General features: G+C 41.4%; 1 protein-coding gene across 1 annotated transcript in view; it reads left to right on the forward strand.

The window, feature by feature from the left end:
- Positions 1-12,680, forward strand: part of LOC122680078 (apolipoprotein L3-like) — a 411,694-nt gene that overhangs the window by 148,084 nt on the left and 250,930 nt on the right. The window lies entirely within an intron of this gene.

The raw sequence follows: 12,680 nt of genomic DNA on the forward strand, positions 1-12,680 counted from the left end.
GAAGACGGGGAGACACGCACACAGCAGAATGGGGCTCAGAGCCTCTGTGATGGGAGTTCAGGCAGCTTCCTCCCTGAGGTGGAGTGTACCAGGAGTAAGGTCACACTTGGAACCAGTCGCAGTGAGTCCCTGTGGGGCCAGCCAGACACCCTATGCCCGCTAGGGACTAGGGTCTCTGGACTCACTTCTTAGACCAAGCAGTATTTGATGTTTATGACTCATTTCAAGCTAACAGGGATCATTTATGGAAGAAAATTACATTTTTAGACTACTGGAGGGTTTAAGGATTTCTCTTCCTCTAAGGAATTGACATAGTTCAGAAAACAGACCAAACAAGAGGCAGAAAGACCAGCCCAGTTTCTCCATTTGGATGGCAAGTCTCAACCTTAGTTTTCCTGGGTGATGCGGGGATAATAAATGTTTTCATCACAAGGTTGTGGTAGCTTCCACAATGATGTTGTTACAGGAAGGGAGACCCCTTCCAGGGCCCGAACTGGGCTCTTGTCTACCATTTGGAAATGAATTGTTTGAGGAGACACGTGTGCTGACAAAGCAAGAGATTTTATTGTTTCCCAGGGCACCTGGGTGGAGAGCAGGAGGGTAAGGGAACCCAGGAGAACTGCTCTGCCACATGGCTCTCAGTCTTGGGGTTTATGGTGATGGGATTAATTTCCGGGTTGTCTTCAGCCAATCATTCTGACTCAGAGTCCTTCCTGGTGGTGCACGCCTTGTTCAGCCAAGATGGATGCCAGAGAGGATTCTGGGAGGTGGTTGGACCTGTGGTGTCTCCTTTTTACCTTTCTTGAACTCTTCTGTCTGGTGGAGGCTTATTAGTTCCATGTTCCTTACCAGGACCTCCTGTCGTAAAACAACTTATGCAAATGGTTACTATGGTGCCTGGCCAGGGTGGAAGGTTTCAATCCATGTGCTTCCCCTAGCAACTCCCCCCTGAGAGACTTCATACCCAAGATACTACTTGGGATGAGGCAGAGGTCTCTTTCTTCTGTAACTTCTTCCTGCTGTGCATGGGTGTAGGCCGGTCTAGCAGAGCAGAAGTCTCTCTCTACCTGAACTAAGTCAATGTATTTTTTGTCCTAAACCATCATTCACCCTTGTAATAACAGCAATTTAGTTTGAAACTGTTGGCTCCTCTCAGAGATGAAACAGACAGGGGCCAAACAGGAAACCTAACAAAATGGTCATCACTGGTCCCCAGCAACAGGAGGTAACATTTGGGGTGTGGGCTGCGGGATTTGTGACCTTTTTTGATTGGTTCGTGGTGAGGCAACAGAGCTGTGCTCCAGGAATCTTGTGTTTAGTCTGAAGTTACCAAGTTCCACCTGGATAAGGACTCCAGTTTTGTAGAAGAACTCAAAGACATTGTTATGCATATTTCTTCGAGTAGGAACCAGGCTGTCTCAAGGCTGTACCAACCTTTGATTGTCCTGTTTCTATATCCCCTCCCTTCCCTTATTAGCAGTTGTTTGAATCCACCCTTTGGAACTCAGGGAAGGTTAAGAAGGTCGTTCAGTTCAGTTCAGTCTCTCAGTCGTGTGCCGACTCTTTGCGACCCCCATGAATCGCAGCACGCCAGGCCTCCCTGTCCATCACCAACTTCCGGAGTTTACTCAAACTCATTGGCCATTGAATCGGTGATGCCATCCAGCCATCTCATCCTCTGTCGTCCCCTTCTCCTCCTGCCCCCAACCCCCCCCCCCCCCCCCGCCCCCAGCATCAGGGTCTTTTCCAATGAGTCAACTCTTTGCATGAGGTGGCCAAAGTATTGGAGTTTCAGCTTCAGCATCACTCCTTCCAATGAACACCCAGGACTGATCTCCTTTAGGATGGACTGGTTGGATCTCCTTGCAGTCCAAGGGGACTCTCAAGAGTCTTCTCCAACACCATAGTTCAAAAGCATCAATTTTTCGGCACTCAGCTTTCTTCACAGTCCAACTCTCACATCCATACATGACCACTGGAAAAACCATAGCCTTGACCAGATGGACATTTGTTGGCAAAGTAATGTCTCTGCTTTTTAATATGCTGCCTAGGTTGTTCATAACTTTCCTTCCAAGGAGTAAGCATCTATTAATTTCATGGCTGCAGTCACCGTCCACAGTGATTTTGGAGCCCCCAAAAATAAAGTCAGCCACTGTTTCCACTGTTTCCCCATCTATTTCCCATGAAGTGATGGGACCAGATGCCATGATCTTAGTTTTCTGAATGTTAAGTTTTAAACCAACTTTTTCACTCTCCTCTTTCACTTTCATCAAGAGGCTTTTCAGTTCCTCTTCACTCTCTGTCATAAGGGTGGTGTCATCTGCCTATCTGAGGTTATTGATATTTCTCCCAGCAATCTTGATTCCAGCTTGTGCTTCTTTCAGCCCCTAACTTAGTACATTTTTAATGGGAGGTGAAAGATAAGCACACAGAGTTAGTTTAACATTACGTCAGTTTGCCCTTCACAAAACCAGGATGTTTTCTGCATACTTCTTTGCTTGTGAGAGTCTTTTTCCATAGTAGATTTTTGTACATTATCTTCTGGCCTTGGGGCCCATTGCCATTTTATGACCTAGGTGAATGCAAAGCTGTTTTCCATAGTCTATTCTTTATTGTTCTATTTTGCCTTGAGCTTAGCAGAAAACAGAAAAGTGGCAGTCTCATGGTACAGCAGGTTGCAACATAGTAGAAATACAATCCTGTTAACACAAAGGTCAGTCTTTTTGTAGATGTTCTCAGCTAAATTTATCTAAAAAGTTGACCACACAAAGACTCTGTGGCTCCAGAGAGGCAGCCCCTGTTTAGCACTCTTGGTTATAATTAACAATTATCTTGTTGTTTCCATACTAGGGCTAAACTCTTATTTTTCTAAATCTTTAATATAACCACTTTTAGGATAACATTTTTGTGTTCTCTAGTAGGGCTTCCTCACCCCCGAAGGGCTCTGTGCCTATTAGGGCCTTTTGTGTGATCAGGTTCTTTATGCTGTTTATGATTAAGGTGTTGTGAGCAGTCATGTGCATTAGTACGCATTTGCCAAGCAGGCTAGAATGCCAGCAAAGGGGTCTAAGTTGAAACACTCCTTTCATCCTGGATAATCTTATAGGATACCACCATCCGGGGGACATACTGATTAAAGTTCTAAGTTGATTCTGTTTGGAAAGAGATCGGGGAAGGCCTTCTACCTGTGTCACAGAAATTAGAGAGTAGTCTAATATAACAAGCATAGAAAGACAGATATTATCTTTAAGGTGAGTGCCGGGGCAGCTTTTCTGAAATCCCTGAAGTCCTGATCTGCCTTGCTTGTCAGGTCTTCTCCTCATGACCTTGTCATGGGTGGGATCTCGTTTGCTGGCTCCCGGCAATGTACTCTGCATATAAGTTAAATAAGCAGGGTAACAATATACAGCCTTGACGTACTCCTTTTCCTATCTGGAACCAATCTGTCTTTCCATGTCCAGTTCTAACTGTTGCTTCCTGACCTGCATAGAGGTTTCTCAAGAGGCAGATCAGGTGGTCTGATATTCCCATCTCTTTCAGAATTTTCACAGTTTATTGTGATCCACACAGTCAAAGGCTTTGGCATAGTCAATAAAGTAGAAATAGATGTTTTTCTGGAACTCTCTTGCTTTTGTGATGATCCAGTGGATGTTGGCAATTTGATCTCTGGTTCCTCTGGAAGTTCACGGTTCACATACTGCTGAAGCCTGGCTTGGAGAATTTTGAGTGTTATTTTACTAGTGTGTGAGATGAGTGCAATTGTGTGGTAGTTTGAGCATTCTTTGGCATTGCCTTTCTTTGGGATTGGAATGAAAACTGACCTTTTCCAGTCCTGTGGCCACTGCTAAGTTTTCCTAATTTGCTGGCATATTGAGTGCAGCACTTTCACAGCATCATCTTTCCGGGTTTGAAAGAGCTCAACTGGAATTCCATCACCTCCACTAGCTTTGTTCATGATGATACTTCCTAAGGCCCGCTTGACTTCACATTCTAGGATATCTGGCTCTAGGTGAGTGATTACACCATCGTGATTATCTGGGTCGTGAAGATCTTTTTTGTGCAGTTCTTCTGTGTATTCTTGCCAGCTCTTCTTAATATCGTCTGCTTCTGTTAGGTCCATACCATTTCTGTCCTTTATCGAACCCATCTTTGCATGAAATGTTCCCTTGGTATCTCTAATTTTCTTGAAGAGATCTCTAGTCTTTCCCATTCTGTTGTTTTCCTCTATTTCTTTGCATTGATCTTTGAGGAAGGCTTTCTTATCTCTTCTTGCTGTTCTTTGGAACTCTGCATTCAAATGGGAATATCTTTCCTTTTCTCCTTTGCTTTTCACTTCTCTTCTTTTCACAGCTATTTGTAAAGCCTCTTCAGACAGTCATTTTGTTTTTTTGCATTTCTTTCCTGTGGGGATGGTTTTAATCCCTGTCTCCTGTACAACGTCACGAACCTCCGTCCATAGTTCATCAGGCACTCTATCAGATCTAGTCCTTTAAATCTGTTTCTCACTTCCACTGTATAATCATAAGGGATTTGATTTAGGTCATACCTGAATGGCTTAGTGGTTTTCCCTACTTTTTTCAGTTTAAGTCTGAATTTGGCAATAAGGAGTTCATGATCTGAGCCACAGTCAGCTCCCAGTCTTGTTTTTGCTGGCTGTATAGAGCTTCTCCATCTTTGGCTGCAAAGAATATAATCAATCTGATTTCAGTGTAGACCATCTGGTGATGTCCATGTGTAGAGTCTTCTCTTGTGTTGTTGGAAGAAGGTGTTTGCCATGGCCAGTGCGTTCTCTTGGCAAAACCCTATTAGCCTTTGCCCAGCTTCATTCTGTACTCCAAGGCCAAATTTGCCTGTTACTCCAGGTGTTTCTTGACTTCCTAGTTTTGCATTACAGTCCCCTAATATGAAAAGGACATCCTTTTTGGGTGTTAGTTCTAAAAGGTCTTGTAGGTCTTCATAGAACTGTTCAACTTCAGCCTCTTCAGGATTACTGGTTGGGGCATAGGCTTGGATTACCATGATATTGAATGGTTTGCCTTGGAAATGAACAGAGATCATTCTGTCGTTTGTGAGATTGCACCCAAGTACTGCATTTCAGACTCTTTTGTTGACCATGATGGCTACTCCATTTCTTCTAAGGGATTCCTGCCCACAGTAGTAGATATAATGATCATCTGAGTTAAATTCACCCATTCCAGTCCATTTTAGTTCGCTGATTCCTAGAATGTCAACGTTCACTCTTGCCATCTCCTGTTTGACCACTTCCAATTTGCCTTGATTCATGAAGCCTATATCCTACAGATAAGAAATGGAGAACACAGAACAGATCTGTACTCCAGAGCCCCACAGAGTCCTGCTCAGTTTTTATTTAGGGAACTGGGCAACTATGACTGTGATAACTTCCTATCAAAATGGGGCATAGGACTGCCTCAGTTTGGAGAATAGACACTGAATTGGAAGTATTCTTGAGTTCCAAGTCCTAGATCTGAGCCTTGTGTGATTAAAATATCAATCCTTTGGTCTGCCATTTTGTTGTAACAGACCCAATTAGAAGTAGCTGGAGGAGGGATAACTTGACCTTTAATAGAAAAAATAAATCTCATTTGTTTTTAGAAGAATAGGCCTGAAGCCCAGTCTGGACCTGGCACTTTGGGGAGACTTGCAGCCAGGTAGCCAGTTGCCTCGTTTTATAAAAAGTAAGGTTGCAGTTACTAGCTTCCAGCAGACATTGTTCTGAGAAAGTGGCATCTAAGCCTGACACTACTCAGAAAACTCAAGTGTTTAGCAATACAACATCTAATCTGAAATTACACCCATAGTATCACCTAGTTATTTCCCAGGATGTCTGAACCATAGCTACTCTGTTTTGACTTTTAATTGTAAAATTTTCCTTAATAGCCAAAGCAGATGTCTCTAGGTATGAGAGGATTCAAGAACTGGAACTCACAAAATCTTCTCCTAAAAAGATCTAACTATTGGAAGGCCGGTTCTGCCAGTTTTTCCCAGAGCACAGAGTGCCTCATTCCGATTTTCACCCTGAACTCCTTTCAGGGGCGTTGAAAGTCAGCAGTTGTAGTGGCCATGATTTGGTCTTTGTAGACCTAGATGGCAAGTGTCAGTTTTCATTTGGCAGAGCCCCCTTTTTGCTCATAAACTTGACCATGATTTTGAGGAGGGCATTTCATGACCATTTACCCCATAGTGTTGAGAATGTCCATTCTCAGGTTTGGCAAAGATTTTGTTGACAGGCCACTCAGTGTGCTGTTACTGGACTAGGCCATAAAACAGTATCCAAAATTCTCTGGACCACCTGACTTACTAGCTTCTTGGTCCAGGAAAATATTCCCTCTTGTTGCTTCTTCCCATATCTAGAGTTACACTGTTACCATCATCGATCTCATATGGAACTATATATTATCCTATCAGAGGCCTCAGACACACATTTGGCAGTGTAAGAAACAGCAATTTTGTAAAACAGGTGAAATACAAATAACATAGCCAGCAGTATTAGTAAAATCACAAGTAAGACTTAAGTTAAGAGCTTCCATTAGATGTAGCCCAGTATATCCCAGGTCATCTGACTTAGTGTACTCTGTAGAATCTTTATCTTCCAGGGAAATTGTATATTGGCACCACCGTCTATAAGGCACATAGCTCAGTTTTCTAGTGTTACTAGACTGATTATCCTTAGCATGATTTAATTGTTTCCAACACAGAGGAGACTTTAAACCTAAATTACCAAATCCATCCCATAACTGGGAGAGTTTTTCCTCCTTTGTTGAAACTTTTATTGTTGCTCTGATTGAGCTTGAGTAATAGAAAAAAGCTCAAATTTATGGCCAGAGTCAGAGCAGACATTATTAATTGGCCCAGTGAGGGGATCCCATCTAGTAATATCACAGTGACCTGAATATGACTATAATTTTTTTTAAAGTAAATTTCTCAGGGCCAACCAGTTAGAGTCTTGTAGTAGAGAAATTTACCAAGATAATCCAGAACTAGACACAGGTAATTGGCCACAAACCCAACAATTGGATTGATTTCTAAAACTAGCATAGGATCAGGCCTGTGATAGAAAAGCATTTGATTTAGATGCAAAGGTCTAAGAAGTCAAGAAAACATTATAAATGATCATACGAATCAGGTCCAGCATCTTGGGCAAGATGTCTACCTCTGATGTCGTCGTCTTCTCATCCTGGTGTAGCGTAGTTTCTCCTGTTTGAGCATCATTTTAAGGTGAGATCAGGCCAGCTGTCTTCTCTATAGAACAATCCAGTGTAGGGGCCTTTGGAAATGGGAATTAATCTAAAAGTTAATTTCCCTTCAGTTCCGTGCATGAGCTAGTTAAGAGTACCTGATAAAAAAATGTCCTTCCATCCAGGTTGGAGACAGTCCCTTAAATTACGTCTTTTTCCAGTTCTGGTTGCAGGTCATGAGGCATCTGATCTTCATCCAAAGATAGATTACTGTGATAAGCTTCAGAAACAAACTTAGGGTGTTCTTTAAGAATTCAATTAAATTTTGCATTCATATTATGTAACAGCAAAGAACTATCCAAGAAATTAGTCTTACTAGATGCAGACCTCCATTAACAAACTAGGATTTGACACTTTTTGAAATATCTTTTTCTCCCTAAAGTTACCCTCATTTTTATCAAATACAACCAAATTAAGGCTAGTTTGTTTGCAAAATAGGTCTATTCTCACTAATTTTGGTCTGATGATTTATATAACCATAATTGATTATAAACTTTTTATTTTTCTGAAACATTTAGAGTCTCAGGCTGAACTTTTAAAATAAAACAGGGCTGGGAAACTCACACCAAAAGCGTGTCACAGATTTTTCCTAACAAATCTAGATGAATTCTTCCCTTTTTAAGGTCTCAAAAATTCCTTGAGATTTTTATACCTGTTAGTGAGATAACCTTCTTAATTCATTTGATAAACTTACTGAAAACCTAAGAATTTCCAATTTCTGGAGGAGTCAGATCGAGAGAAAATAAAATTGTTTTGTTTATAACATATGATTTTACCAAAGTATTATCATAATTAGTTTGAAAGGAAGATTTTCCCTACTCCTGGAAAACATAAGATTCAAATCTGTAATTTTTCAGATAGAAACCATAAAAATTACAAGCATATGCGCTGATCCATTCAGTCCTTTTGTTAACTTTTGTGAAGTCATCAGGTTTTCCATTAGAATATCAGGACATATCAGAATGTTAAGAACTCCATATAACTTCTAGGATATCTTTATTAGAAATTTTACCATACATTATAACCTGAGCGGATTTATTACTCATTTGATAATTTTTTATGTAATTTAACCAACCAAATAAACACAGTTTAATATCTCTCTTTAGGATATTTCAGGGGCCCTCTGAAGCACCCCAAAGTTAGCTAGAGGTCAAAAAAACTTCAAAAGAATTCGATTTAGGGAGTTTTATTGAAAAGATCAATTGAAAGGGTTTAGAACATTTGGTTAGATTTAGTTGATGTTGATTGGTGTATCATTTAGCTTGTTGATGTGTCACAATGGGTGTAAATACAAAGCTCAAGGTCTAGTGAAAGTCAGCTCTAACCAGTTTTCTTATTGCTGTGTCATTCCTAACAAAATCCATTTATCTAACTAATTGTAACCCAATTTTAGAAAATCCTGATCACATAACTGTTTTTAGTATTTTTTCATATCTTTTTTTTTTTTTTAACTGAAAACACACTTCCTACTTTCCTTTAGCAACCAAGAACTAACTTTTATATTAGCATTTTACGGATAGGTCAGCATAAATACCAGTGATAATTTCTAAAACCCTGTTTTCTTAAAACATTTTAGGGTGGCACCAAACATTATTCATTTATAGTCCCAAATCTCTTTAGTTTTTCTGGAAAAGGAAATCAGTGTTTAGCAGTAAATGTTTCAAAATCTTATTTTATTTGGAAATGACCTAATTATTCAAAAGACTTCAATACTTAGTTTAACACAACCCTTAGAAATTCAAGTTATGCCAATCTGGAGAAACTGTTTTAGACAGATATTCCTAAAGCATAATTATTCATAATAGAGCTTATCTAAAAGCTCATATCTCATTTACTTTTTTTTAGAAGTTTCTGCACTCGAGGTAATTTCCTTGTTGACAAACTTGTAAAAGATATAATATTTAACTTATATTTAACCTAGGTACAAAGAAAATATTCTACTTAATGTTAATTACTCTAAGACATGTCTATTAGATAGATCAACAAACAAACATTAATATCAGGTATTTAATACTGAATATTTCCCAGTTCACATGAACCTGGAATTTACTGTTTAATTTAGTTATTTGATTTGTAAGCGCTTACCTTTCTTTAAGCCAATTAAATAGAGCTCATTTACAAATTAACCTAAAAAATATTACCCAGAGACAAAGACATACCAAGACATATTTAGACAGACACAGTGCAAGATCTAGCTTCATTATCTAAGTTTAGTCATGAATTAGATATTACAATATAAAATTTTCTAGTTTATAAAAAAAAACAATTGAAATAAATAAAATTTTTAAAGACTTTTCCCCCTTTTCCCTCAGTCTCGGGAGTTAGAGATGATATAGATAAGTGTTCCTGAGAGCCCTGGTCTCAAGGCACAGGGAAAGAAAATCAAGTTCTAACAAAATGGCAGCAGGTCTAAACCAAACGGTGGCCAGACAAAGCAAAATGGCCATCAAAAATCACAACACAGAACACAGAGTTAAAACACACACATATAAACCTAGCAGTCCTCATCAGACAGTCCCTTAAATACAAGAATACAGTCTCTCAGAAAACCTCCTATGGAGACACAGAACTTATGATCCAAGTACTAACAGACCTCAGGTCTTCAAAGATTTCAAAGGGAGGAAAGGAAGCCAGGTTGAAAGAAGAAGGGGGAGGAGGCAAGAAAGGGGGGCAAAAGGGGTGGCCTTACAGACATCTCAGGCCACCTGCAGATACCCAGGTGTACGGGACTTTACCCTGGGCCTCCAGAGGAGGGAGGACTGGAACTCAGCCCTACCAGAAATCAGAGCAGAACAGAACCAGAATTCGAGTTCTCTGCCAAGAGGAGGTGGTCATTCTCCAATCCTCAGCTCAGGCTGAGGCCCTTCAACCAGATTCCTGCATCCAGGACTGGAGGACTAGAAAAACAGGGAAGGATAGGAAGGGTTAAGGAGAGGAAAGTGAGAGGGAAGGGGAGAGAGGTCAATAAAGTCTCTTGTTCCTTTCTGGTCGGGGCCCTCTGGCCAGTTGTCCGCATCAGGAGGAGACCAGGGACAAAAGGGTCCCAGTTGCGGCTGCTGGGTCTGGTCCATTGGCAGGCAAGCTGGCCCCTGAGTACCCCAAGTGGTCAGGATGTCAATCTTAGCAAAGAAGAGTCCCACCAGAGTCGCCATTTGTTGCAGGAAGGGGGACCCCTTCCAGGGCCCGAAACTGGGCTCTTGTCTACCACTCAGAAATGAATTGTCCGAGGAGACACGTGTGCTGACAAAACAAGAGATTTTATTGGGAAAGGGCACCCGGGTGGAAAGCAGGAGGGTAAGGGAACCCAGGAGAACTGCTCTGCCACATGGCTCTCAGTCTTGGGGTTTATGGTGATGGGATTAATTTCCAGATTGTCTTCAGCCAATCATTCTGACTCAGAGTCCTTCCTGGTGGTGCACGCCTTATTCAGTCAAGATGGATGCCAGAGGATTCTGGGAGGTGGTGGACCTGTGGTGTCTCCTTTTGGCCTTTCCCAAACTCTTCCAGTTGGTGGAGGCTTATTAATTCCGTGTTCCTTACCAGGACCTCCTGTTGTAAAACAACTTATGCAAATGGTTACTATGGTGCCTGGCCAGGGTGGAAGGTTTCAATCAGTGTGCTTCCCCTAACAATGTATGTGAAAGTGTTTTGCAGACTAGAAAGTGTTCAGGTGCTGCTTTGTTTTTCCACAAAGTTTCAGCTTTTTAACAATTTTTTATTAATTTTAGAAGTCACCAGATTTACCATTTGAGCCGTTTTTAAGTGTCCAGTTCAGTGGTATTAAGGACACCCACTTAGCTGTACAACTATCATCACCATCCACAGAATGTTTTACATGAAAAATGAAACCCTGTCCCAATTATACACTAACACCCCATCCTCCCTCCCCTCCATCCCTGGCAAGCACCACTGTATCCCTGGTCTTCATGAACTTGCTCCTCTCAGGACCTCATGTCAGTGGAATCATACAGTATTTGTCCCTTGTGACGAGATTTTCTTTCTTTCTTGTTTACTTCCTGTGGTAAAATATATACCACATAAAATTTACGACTTAACCATTTTCAAGTGTACAGGTGAGTGGTATCAAATACATTCAAATGTTGTACAGCCATCACCACCATCCATCTCCATATTCTTTCATTCTAAAAACCTGAAACTCTATTAGACCATAATGCCCCACTCCCCCCTCCCACCACCCCAGCAACCACCCTACTTTCTGTATTTATCCATTGGACTACTTTGCACACCTAATTAAACAGAAAATACAATAAGTCATTTGTGACTGGTTTATTTCCCTGAGCATAATGTCATCAAGGCACATCCAGGCTGTAGCATGTGTCAGAATGTTCTTCCTTTTAAAATAAAAGAAAAAAGCTTCTTCCTTTTTAAAGTGAATGATATTCCATTGTACATATAAACCACATTATTCTTATATTATTTTTCTTGCTTCCACATTCTGGCTATGGTGACAAAGGTAGCCTGGCAGCGAGTGGCCGAGACCAGTCATCTGTGCTGTCAGTGTGACCTCAGGTATCCCCTCTGCTTGGATGACTCTGAAGCCTCTCTAGTCACATGCTTAGCCTGAAGCTCCCTACCCACTCCCACTGATCCTATAAAAGGGGACAATGACAGGCAAGCGGGTTTCTGTAGCCATCCTGGGGGACTTCTCATGGGATGCTGTGGTCAAGCAGAGCCCAATTTCATAGTCACTGAATCTTTAGGGTCTCCAAAAGTTGTGGTCTCAGCTCATGTCCCTGGATTGAAGTCTTGCTGAATCCTCACTGATTTGAGTCTGCAGCTCCCATGGTTGCACTCCCATGAGCTTGTTTTACTGAGCCCACGAATGTCCAGCATCCATTCTGCATTCTCACAGAGGAACTTCATGACAACTGGACACAGCATGTAGATTAGCTGAGTTCTGCATCTGGCAGTGGTTTTATGGAAAGTAAAACTTCCCTAGACAGGGAAGTAAAAAAGATAAACTCCTGATAGTGTAAGAGAGAAGAATCAGTAAGAGAGAGTTTACTGGAAAGAAAAAGGATGAAAAACAAAAAGTAACTTTAAACAAGGAGTGGAGTTTACAATAGGCAAATGACAACCTTGGTTTGAATCTTGGCTCTTTCCCTGAGTTGTGGGAAGAAAGCCCCCACCTCACCCCTCCCCTTGGCTGCCTAATCAGCAAAATCAAATCAGATTCCTGGCCTAATTTCCAGGGTGATTGTAAGACCGAACTGTAGTGTGTGGTCCTCATGGGATAACACCCATCACTCCTCTGTCTCTCCCTCAAAAGCTGAGAGGAGGTGACCATGATGACTGGGGCATTTTCTGGGATGAAACAGCCCTGATGGAAGAGCGGGCGGGCCTCCAGGGAAGGTCCAGGCCCTCTGCTGTCCCTTCTGTTTGGGCACCGGCAGTCCACCAGGA

This window comes from Cervus elaphus, chromosome 22 (assembly GCF_910594005.1).
Source record: "Cervus elaphus chromosome 22, mCerEla1.1, whole genome shotgun sequence".
In the NCBI taxonomy this organism is placed as follows: domain Eukaryota; kingdom Metazoa; phylum Chordata; class Mammalia; order Artiodactyla; family Cervidae; genus Cervus; species Cervus elaphus.